Consider the following 11,606-nt stretch of genomic DNA (forward strand, 5'->3'; position numbering starts at 1 on the left):
ACAGCTATATGGAGGCCCCGTATATAGAGCAGAGTACCCTGTAATTACAGCTATATGGAGACCCCGTATACAGTGTAGAGTACCCTGTAATTACAGCTATATGGAGGCCCCGTATACAGTGCAGTCAGAGTACCCTGTAATTACAGCTATATGGAGGCCCCGTATACAGAGCAGAGTACCCTGTAATTACAGCTATATGGAGGCCCCGTATACAGTGCAGTCAGAGTACCCTGTAATTACAGCTATATGGAGGCCCCGTATACAGTGCAGTCAGAGTACCCTGTAATTACAGCTATATGGAGGCCTCGTATACAGTGCAGTCAGAGTACCCTGTAATTACAGCTATATGGAGGCCCCGTATACAGTGCAGTCAGAGTACCCTGTAATTACAGCTATATGGAGGCCTCGTATACAGTGCAGTCAGAGTACCCTGTAATTACAGCTATATGGAGGCCCCGTATACAGAGCAGTCAGAGTACCCTGTAATTACAGCTATATGGAGGCCCCGTATACAGTGCAGAGTACACTGTAATTACAGCTATATGGAGGCCCCGTATACAGAGCAGTCAGAGTACCCTGTAATTACAGCTATATGGAGGCCCCGTATACAGTGCAGTCAGAGTACCCTGTAATTACAGCTATATGGAGGCCCCGTATACAGTGCAGTCAGAGTACCCTGTAATTACAGCTATATGGAGGCCCCGTATACAGAGCAGAGTACCCTGTAATTACAGCTATATGGAGGCCCCGTATACAGTGCAGTCAGAGTACCCTGTAATTACAGCTATATGGAGGCCCCGTATACAGTGCAGAGTACCCTGTAATTACAGCTATATGGAGGCCCCGTATACAGTGCAGTCAGAGTACCCTGTAATTACAGCTATATGGAGGCCCCGTATACAGTGCAGTCAGAGTATCCTGTAATTACAGCTATATGGAGGCCCCGTATACCGTGCAGTCAGAGTATCCTGTAATTACAGCTATATGGAGACCCCGTATACAGTGCAGTCAGTATCCTGTAATTACAGCTATATGGAGGCCCCGTATACCGTGCAGTCAGAGTATCCTGTAATTACAGCTATATGGAGGCCCCGTATACAGTGCAGTCAGAGTACCCTGTAATTACAGCTATATGGGGGCCCCGTATACAGTGCAGTCAGAGTATCCTGTAATTACAGCTATATGGAGGCCCCGTATACAGTGCAGTCAGAGTACCCTGTAATTACAGCTATATGGGGGCCCCGTATACAGTGCAGTCAGAGTATCCTGTAATTACAGCTATATGGAGGCCCCGTATACAGAGCAGTCAGAGTATCCTGTAATTACAGCTATATGGAGGCCCCGTATACAGAGCAGAGTACCCTGTAATTACAGCTATATGGAGGCCCCGTATACAGTGCAGTCAGAGTACCCTGTAATTACAGCTATATGGAGACCCCGTATACAGTACAGTCAGAGTACCCTGTAATTACAGCTATATGGAGGCCCTGTATACAGTGCAGTCAGAGTATCCTGTAATTACAGCTATATGGAGGCCCTGTATACAGTGCAGTCAGAGTATCCTGTAATTACAGCTATATGGAGGCCCCGTATACAGTGCAGTCAGAGTACCCTGTAATTACAGCTATATGGGCGCCCCGTATGCAGAGCAGATTACCCTGTAATTACAGCTATATGGAGGCCCCGTATACAGAGCAGTCAGAGTACCCTGTAATTACAGCTATATGGAGACCCCGTATACAGTGCAGAGTACCCTGTAATTACAGCTATATGGAGGCCCCGTATAAAGTGCAGTCAGAGTACCCTGTAATTACAGCTATATGGAGGCCCCGTATACAGAGCAGTCAGAGTACCCTGTAATCACAGCTATATGGAGGCCCCGTATACAGAGCAGTCAGAGTATCCTGTAATTACAGCTATATGGAGGCCCCGTATACAGTGCAGTCAGAGTATCCTGTAATTACAGCTATATGGGGGCCCCGTATACAGAGCAGTCAGAGTACCCTGTAATTACAGCTATATGGAGGCCCCGTATACAGTGCAGTCAGAGTACCCTGTAATTACAGCTATATGGAGGCCCCGTATACAGAGCAGAGTACCCTGTAATTACAGCTATATGGAGGCCCCGTATACAGTGCAGTCAGAGTACCCTGTAATTACAGCTATATGGAGGCCCCGTATACAGTGCAGTCAGAGTATCCTGTAATTACAGCTATATGGAGGCCCCGTATACAGTGCAGTCAGAGTATCCTGTAATTACAGCTATATGGAGGCCCCGTATACAGTGCAGTCAGAGTATCCTGTAATTACAGCTATATGGAGGCCTCGTATACAGTGCAGTCAGAGTATCCTGTAATTACAGCTATATGGAGGCCCCGTATACAGTGCAGTCAGAGTACCCTGTAATTACAGCTATATGGAGGCCCCGTATACAGTGCAGTCAGAGTACCCTGTAATTACAGCTATATGGAGGCCCCGTATACAGTGCAGTCAGAGTACCCTGTAATTACAGCTATATGGAGGCCCCGTATACAGTGCAGTCAGAGTATCCTGTAATTACAGCTATATGGAGGCCCCGTATACAGTGCAGTCAGAGTATCCTGTAATTACAGCTATATGGAGGCCCCGTATACAGTGCAGTCAGAGTACCCTGTAATTACAGCTATATGGAGGCCCCGTATACAGTGCAGTCAGAGTATCCTGTAATTACAGCTATATGGAGGCCCCGTATACAGTGCAGTCAGAGTACCCTGTAATTACAGCTATATGGGGGCCCCGTATACAGTGCAGTCAGAGTACCCTGTAATTACAGCTATATGGAGGCCCCGTATACAGTGCAGTCAGAGTACCCTGTAATTACAGCTATATGGAGGCCCCGTATACAGTGCAGTCAGAGTATCCTGTAATTACAGCTATATGGAGGCCCCGTATACAGTGCAGTCAGAGTATCCTGTAATTACAGCTATATGGAGGCCCCGTATACAGAGCAGTCAGAGTACCCTGTAATTACAGCTATATGGAGGCCCCGTATACAGTGCAGTCAGAGTACCCTGTAATTACAGCTATATGGAGGCCCCGTATACAGTGCAGTCAGAGTACCCTGTAATTACAGCTATATGGAGGCCCCGTATACAGTGCAGTCAGAGTATCCTGTAATTACAGCTATATGGAGGCCTCGTATACAGTGCAGTCAGAGTATCCTGTAATTACAGCTATATGGAGGCCCCGTATACAGTGCAGTCAGAGTACCCTGTAATTACAGCTATATGGAGGCCCCGTATACAGTGCAGTCAGAGTATCCTGTAATTACAGCTATATGGAGGCCCCGTATACAGTGCAGTCAGAGTATCCTGTAATTACAGCTATATGGAGGCCCCGTATACAGAGCAGTCAGAGTATCCTGTAATTACAGCTATATGGAGGCCCCGTATACAGTGCAGTCAGAGTACCCTGTAATTACAGCTATATGGAGGCCCCGTATACAGTGCAGTCAGAGTATCCTGTAATTACAGCTATATGGAGGCCCCGTATACAGTGCAGTCAGAGTATCCTGTAATTACAGCTATATGGAGGCCCCGTATACAGAGCAGAGTACCCTGTAATTACAGCTATATGGAGGCCCCGTATACAGTGCAGTCAGAGTATCCTGTAATTACAGCTATATGGAGGCCCCGTATACAGTGCAGTCAGAGTACCCTGTAATTACAGCTATATGGAGGCCCCGTATACAGTGCAGTCAGAGTATCCTGTAATTACAGCTATATGGAGGCCCCGTATACAGTGCAGTCAGAGTATCCTGTAATTACAGCTATATGGAGGCCCCGTATACAGAGCAGAGTACCCTGTAATTACAGCTATATGGAGGCCCCGTATACAGAGCAGAGTACCCTGTAATTACAGCTATATGGAGGCCCCGTATACAGAGCAGAGTACCCTGTAATTACAGCTATATGGAGGCCCCGTATACAGTGCAGTCAGAGTATCCTGTAATTACAGCTATATGGAGGCCCCGTATACAGAGCAGAGTACCCTGTAATTACAGCTATATGGAGGCCCCGTATACAGTGCAGTCAGAGTATCCTGTAATTACAGCTATATGGAGGCCCCGTATACAGTACAGTCAGAGTACCCTGTAATTACAGCTATATGGAGGCCCCGTATACAGTGCAGTCAGAGTATCCTGTAATTACAGCTATATGGAGGCCCCGTATACAGAGCAGAGTACCCTGTAATTACAGCTATATGGAGGCCCCGTATACAGTGCAGTCAGAGTACCCTGTAATTACAGCTATATGGAGGCCCCGTATACAGTGCAGAGTACCCTGTAATTACAGCTATATGGAGGCCCCGTATACAGTGCAGAGTACCCTGTAATTACAGCTATATGGAGGCCCCGTATACAGTGCAGTCAGAGTATCCTGTAATTACAGCTATATGGAGGCCCCGTATACAGTGCAGTCAGAGTACCCTGTAATTACAGCTATATGGAGGCCCCGTATACAGAGCAGTCAGAGTACCCTGTAATTACAGCTATATGGAGGCCCCGTATACAGTGCAGTCAGAATACCCTATAATTACAGCTATATGGAGGCCCCGTATACAGAGCAGTCAGAGTACCCTGTAATTACAGCTATATGGAGGCCCCGTATACAGAGCAGAGTACCCTGTAATTACAGCTATATGGAGGCCCCGTATACAGTGCAGTCAGTATCCTGTAATTACAGCTATATGGAGGCCCCGTATACAGTGCAGTCAGAGTACCCTGTAATTACAGCTATATGGAGGCCCCGTATACAGTGCAGTCAGAATACCCTGTAATTACAGCTATATGGAGGCCCCGTATACAGTGCAGTCAGAATACCCTGTAATTACAGCTATATGGAGGCCCCGTATACAGAGCAGTCAGAGTACCCTGTAATTACAGCTATATGGAGGCCCCGTATACAGAGCAGAGTACCCTGTAATTACAGCTATATGGAGGCCCCGTATACAGAGCAGAGTACCCTGTAATTACAGCTATATGGGGGCCCCGTATACAGAGCAGTCAGAGTACCCTGTAATTACAGCTATATGGAGGCCCCGTATACAGTGCAGTCAGAGTACCCTGTAATTACAGCTATATGGAGGCCCCGTATACAGTGCAGTCAGAGTATCCTGTAATTACAGCTATATGAAGGCCCCGGATACAGTGCAGAGTACCCTGTAATTACAGCTATATGGAGGCCCCGTATACAGTGCAGTCAGAGTACCCTGTAATTACAGCTATATGGAGGCCTCGTATACAGAGCAGTCAGAGTACCCTGTAATTACAGCTATATGGAGGCCTCGTATACAGTGCAGAGTACCCTGTAATTACAGCTATATGGAGGCCCCGTATACAGAGCAGTCAGAGTACCCTGTAATTACAGCTATATGGAGGCCCCGTATACAGTGCAGTCAGAGTATCCTGTAATTACAGCTATATGGAGGCCCCGTATACAGAGCAGTCAGAGTATCCTGTAATTACAGCTATATGGAGGCCCCGTATACAGTGCAGTCAGAGTATCCTGTAATTACAGCTATATGGAGGCCCCATATACAGTGCAGAGTACCCTGTAATTACAGCTATATGGAGGCCCCGTATACAGTGCAGAGTACCCTGTAATTACAGCTATATGAAGGCCCCGTATACAGTGCAGTCAGAGTATCCTGTAATTACAGCTATATGGAGGCCCCGTGTACAGTGCAGTCAGAGTACCCTGTAATTACAGCTATATGGAGGCCCCGTATACAGTGCAGTCAGAGTACCCTGTAATTACAGCTATATGGAGGCCCCGTATACAGTGCAGTCAGAGTACCCTGTAATTACAGCTATATGGAGGCCCCGTATACAGTGCAGTCAGAGTATCCTGTAATTACAGCTATATGGAGGCCCCGTGTACAGTGCAGTCAGAGTACCCTGTAATTACAGCTATATGGAGGCCCCGTATACAGTGCAGTCAGAGTACCCTGTAATTACAGCTATATGGAGGCCCCGTATACAGTGCAGTCAGAGTACCCTGTAATTACAGCTATATGGAGGCCCCGTATACAGAGCAGTCAGAGTACCCTGTAATTACAGCTATATGGGCGCCCCGTATGCAGAGCAGATTACCCTGTAATTACAGCTATATGGAGGCCCCGTATACAGAGCAGTCAGAGTACCCTGTAATTACAGCTATATGGAGACCCCGTATACAGTGCAGAGTACCCTGTAATTACAGCTATATGGAGGCCCCGTATAAAGTGCAGTCAGAGTACCCTGTAATTACAGCTATATGGAGGCCCCGTATACAGAGCAGTCAGAGTACCCTGTAATCACAGCTATATGGAGGCCCCGTATACAGAGCAGTCAGAGTATCCTGTAATTACAGCTATATGGAGGCCCCGTATACAGTGCAGTCAGAGTATCCTGTAATTACAGCTATATGGGGGCCCCGTATACAGAGCAGTCAGAGTACCCTGTAATTACAGCTATATGGAGGCCCCGTATACAGTGCAGTCAGAGTACCCTGTAATTACAGCTATATGGAGGCCCCGTATACAGAGCAGAGTACCCTGTAATTACAGCTATATGGAGGCCCCGTATACAGTGCAGTCAGAGTACCCTGTAATTACAGCTATATGGAGGCCCCGTATACAGTGCAGTCAGAGTATCCTGTAATTACAGCTATATGGAGGCCTCGTATACAGTGCAGTCAGAGTATCCTGTAATTACAGCTATATGGAGGCCCCGTATACAGTGCAGTCAGAGTACCCTGTAATTACAGCTATATGGAGGCCCCGTATACAGTGCAGTCAGAGTACCCTGTAATTACAGCTATATGGAGGCCCCGTATACAGTGCAGTCAGAGTACCCTGTAATTACAGCTATATGGAGGCCCCGTATACAGTGCAGTCAGAGTATCCTGTAATTACAGCTATATGGAGGCCCCGTATACAGTGCAGTCAGAGTATCCTGTAATTACAGCTATATGGAGGCCCCGTATACAGTGCAGTCAGAGTACCCTGTAATTACAGCTATATGGAGGCCCCGTATACAGTGCAGTCAGAGTATCCTGTAATTACAGCTATATGGAGGCCCCGTATACAGTGCAGTCAGAGTACCCTGTAATTACAGCTATATGGGGGCCCCGTATACAGTGCAGTCAGAGTACCCTGTAATTACAGCTATATGGAGGCCCCGTATACAGTGCAGTCAGAGTACCCTGTAATTACAGCTATATGGAGGCCCCGTATACAGTGCAGTCAGAGTATCCTGTAATTACAGCTATATGGAGGCCCCGTATACAGTGCAGTCAGAGTATCCTGTAATTACAGCTATATGGAGGCCCCGTATACAGAGCAGTCAGAGTACCCTGTAATTACAGCTATATGGAGGCCCCGTATACAGTGCAGTCAGAGTACCCTGTAATTACAGCTATATGGAGGCCCCGTATACAGTGCAGTCAGAGTACCCTGTAATTACAGCTATATGGAGGCCCCGTATACAGTGCAGTCAGAGTATCCTGTAATTACAGCTATATGGAGGCCTCGTATACAGTGCAGTCAGAGTATCCTGTAATTACAGCTATATGGAGGCCCCGTATACAGTGCAGTCAGAGTACCCTGTAATTACAGCTATATGGAGGCCCCGTATACAGTGCAGTCAGAGTATCCTGTAATTACAGCTATATGGAGGCCCCGTATACAGTGCAGTCAGAGTATCCTGTAATTACAGCTATATGGAGGCCCCGTATACAGAGCAGTCAGAGTATCCTGTAATTACAGCTATATGGAGGCCCCGTATACAGTGCAGTCAGAGTACCCTGTAATTACAGCTATATGGAGGCCCCGTATACAGTGCAGTCAGAGTATCCTGTAATTACAGCTATATGGAGGCCCCGTATACAGTGCAGTCAGAGTATCCTGTAATTACAGCTATATGGAGGCCCCGTATACAGAGCAGAGTACCCTGTAATTACAGCTATATGGAGGCCCCGTATACAGTGCAGTCAGAGTATCCTGTAATTACAGCTATATGGAGGCCCCGTATACAGTGCAGTCAGAGTACCCTGTAATTACAGCTATATGGAGGCCCCGTATACAGTGCAGTCAGAGTATCCTGTAATTACAGCTATATGGAGGCCCCGTATACAGTGCAGTCAGAGTATCCTGTAATTACAGCTATATGGAGGCCCCGTATACAGAGCAGAGTACCCTGTAATTACAGCTATATGGAGGCCCCGTATACAGAGCAGAGTACCCTGTAATTACAGCTATATGGAGGCCCCGTATACAGTGCAGTCAGAGTATCCTGTAATTACAGCTATATGGAGGCCCCGTATACAGAGCAGAGTACCCTGTAATTACAGCTATATGGAGGCCCCGTATACAGTGCAGTCAGAGTATCCTGTAATTACAGCTATATGGAGGCCCCGTATACAGTACAGTCAGAGTACCCTGTAATTACAGCTATATGGAGGCCCCGTATACAGTGCAGTCAGAGTATCCTGTAATTACAGCTATATGGAGGCCCCGTATACAGAGCAGAGTACCCTGTAATTACAGCTATATGGAGGCCCCGTATACAGTGCAGTCAGAGTACCCTGTAATTACAGCTATATGGAGGCCCCGTATACAGTGCAGTCAGAGTACCCTGTAATTACAGCTATATGGAGGCCCCGTATACAGTGCAGTCAGAGTATCCTGTAATTACAGCTATATGAAGGCCCCGGATACAGTGCAGAGTACCCTGTAATTACAGCTATATGGAGGCCCCGTATACAGTGCAGTCAGAGTACCCTGTAATTACAGCTATATGGAGGCCTCGTATACAGAGCAGTCAGAGTACCCTGTAATTACAGCTATATGGAGGCCTCGTATACAGTGCAGAGTACCCTGTAATTACAGCTATATGGAGGCCCCGTATACAGAGCAGTCAGAGTACCCTGTAATTACAGCTATATGGAGGCCCCGTATACAGTGCAGTCAGAGTATCCTGTAATTACAGCTATATGGAGGCCCCGTATACAGAGCAGTCAGAGTATCCTGTAATTACAGCTATATGGAGGCCCCGTATACAGTGCAGTCAGAGTATCCTGTAATTACAGCTATATGGAGGCCCCATATACAGTGCAGAGTACCCTGTAATTACAGCTATATGGAGGCCCCGTATACAGTGCAGAGTACCCTGTAATTACAGCTATATGAAGGCCCCGTATACAGTGCAGTCAGAGTATCCTGTAATTACAGCTATATGGAGGCCCCGTGTACAGTGCAGTCAGAGTACCCTGTAATTACAGCTATATGGAGGCCCCGTATACAGTGCAGTCAGAGTACCCTGTAATTACAGCTATATGGAGGCCCCGTATACAGTGCAGTCAGAGTACCCTGTAATTACAGCTATATGGAGGCCCCGTATACAGTGCAGTCAGAGTATCCTGTAATTACAGCTATATGGAGGCCCCGTGTACAGTGCAGTCAGAGTACCCTGTAATTACAGCTATATGGAGGCCCCGTATACAGTGCAGTCAGAGTACCCTGTAATTACAGCTATATGGAGGCCCCGTATACAGTGCAGTCAGAGTACCCTGTAATTACAGCTATATGGAGGCCCCGTATACAGAGCAGTCAGAGTACCCTGTAATTACAGCTATATGGGCGCCCCGTATGCAGAGCAGATTACCCTGTAATTACAGCTATATGGAGGCCCCGTATACAGAGCAGTCAGAGTACCCTGTAATTACAGCTATATGGAGACCCCGTATACAGTGCAGAGTACCCTGTAATTACAGCTATATGGAGGCCCCGTATAAAGTGCAGTCAGAGTACCCTGTAATTACAGCTATATGGAGGCCCCGTATACAGAGCAGTCAGAGTACCCTGTAATCACAGCTATATGGAGGCCCCGTATACAGAGCAGTCAGAGTATCCTGTAATTACAGCTATATGGAGGCCCCGTATACAGTGCAGTCAGAGTATCCTGTAATTACAGCTATATGGGGGCCCCGTATACAGAGCAGTCAGAGTACCCTGTAATTACAGCTATATGGAGGCCCCGTATACAGTGCAGTCAGAGTACCCTGTAATTACAGCTATATGGAGGCCCCGTATACAGAGCAGAGTACCCTGTAATTACAGCTATATGGAGGCCCCGTATACAGTGCAGTCAGAGTACCCTGTAATTACAGCTATATGGAGGCCCCGTATACAGTGCAGTCAGAGTATCCTGTAATTACAGCTATATGGAGGCCTCGTATACAGTGCAGTCAGAGTATCCTGTAATTACAGCTATATGGAGGCCCCGTATACAGTGCAGTCAGAGTACCCTGTAATTACAGCTATATGGAGGCCCCGTATACAGTGCAGTCAGAGTACCCTGTAATTACAGCTATATGGAGGCCCCGTATACAGTGCAGTCAGAGTACCCTGTAATTACAGCTATATGGAGGCCCCGTATACAGTGCAGTCAGAGTATCCTGTAATTACAGCTATATGGAGGCCCCGTATACAGTGCAGTCAGAGTATCCTGTAATTACAGCTATATGGAGGCCCCGTATACAGTGCAGTCAGAGTACCCTGTAATTACAGCTATATGGAGGCCCCGTATACAGTGCAGTCAGAGTATCCTGTAATTACAGCTATATGGAGGCCCCGTATACAGTGCAGTCAGAGTACCCTGTAATTACAGCTATATGGGGGCCCCGTATACAGTGCAGTCAGAGTACCCTGTAATTACAGCTATATGGAGGCCCCGTATACAGTGCAGTCAGAGTACCCTGTAATTACAGCTATATGGAGGCCCCGTATACAGTGCAGTCAGAGTATCCTGTAATTACAGCTATATGGAGGCCCCGTATACAGTGCAGTCAGAGTATCCTGTAATTACAGCTATATGGAGGCCCCGTATACAGAGCAGTCAGAGTACCCTGTAATTACAGCTATATGGAGGCCCCGTATACAGTGCAGTCAGAGTACCCTGTAATTACAGCTATATGGAGGCCCCGTATACAGTGCAGTCAGAGTACCCTGTAATTACAGCTATATGGAGGCCCCGTATACAGTGCAGTCAGAGTATCCTGTAATTACAGCTATATGGAGGCCTCGTATACAGTGCAGTCAGAGTATCCTGTAATTACAGCTATATGGAGGCCCCGTATACAGTGCAGTCAGAGTACCCTGTAATTACAGCTATATGGAGGCCCCGTATACAGTGCAGTCAGAGTATCCTGTAATTACAGCTATATGGAGGCCCCGTATACAGTGCAGTCAGAGTATCCTGTAATTACAGCTATATGGAGGCCCCGTATACAGAGCAGTCAGAGTATCCTGTAATTACAGCTATATGGAGGCCCCGTATACAGTGCAGTCAGAGTACCCTGTAATTACAGCTATATGGAGGCCCCGTATACAGTGCAGTCAGAGTATCCTGTAATTACAGCTATATGGAGGCCCCGTATACAGTGCAGTCAGAGTATCCTGTAATTACAGCTATATGGAGGCCCCGTATACAGAGCAGAGTACCCTGTAATTACAGCTATATGGAGGCCCCGTATACAGTGCAGTCAGAGTATCCTGTAATTACAGCTATATGGAGGCCCCGTATA

This window comes from Ranitomeya imitator, chromosome 9 (genome assembly GCF_032444005.1).
Source record: "Ranitomeya imitator isolate aRanImi1 chromosome 9, aRanImi1.pri, whole genome shotgun sequence".
In the NCBI taxonomy this organism is placed as follows: Eukaryota; Metazoa; Chordata; class Amphibia; order Anura; family Dendrobatidae; genus Ranitomeya; species Ranitomeya imitator.